Here is a 238-nt window from a genome sequence, read left to right as displayed (position 1 = left end):
TAGTCCTATATAAGTTTTGCCCAGTAGCATGTTCTGTGATATTTTTGGTTATTTTTTTGACCAATGCTGTAAGTTTTGCCATAATTTTTTTAGTTCGTTTTTTCTTTTCAGTTTTATTATTGTAATTTTATAATTTTTTTACTTTTTTCTACGTCTGTAGGGGTTTTAACAATTTTTAGACAAAATTGTATTGTAAAAATATATATATTTTTTTTTAGAAAACTTTTTTGGTTTTCTC

This window comes from Penaeus monodon, chromosome 29 (assembly GCF_015228065.2).
Source record: "Penaeus monodon isolate SGIC_2016 chromosome 29, NSTDA_Pmon_1, whole genome shotgun sequence".
Taxonomy (NCBI): Eukaryota; Metazoa; Arthropoda; class Malacostraca; order Decapoda; family Penaeidae; genus Penaeus; species Penaeus monodon.
The sequence above is the reverse complement of the archived record's forward strand: the minus strand, read 5'-3'. Positions refer to the sequence as shown.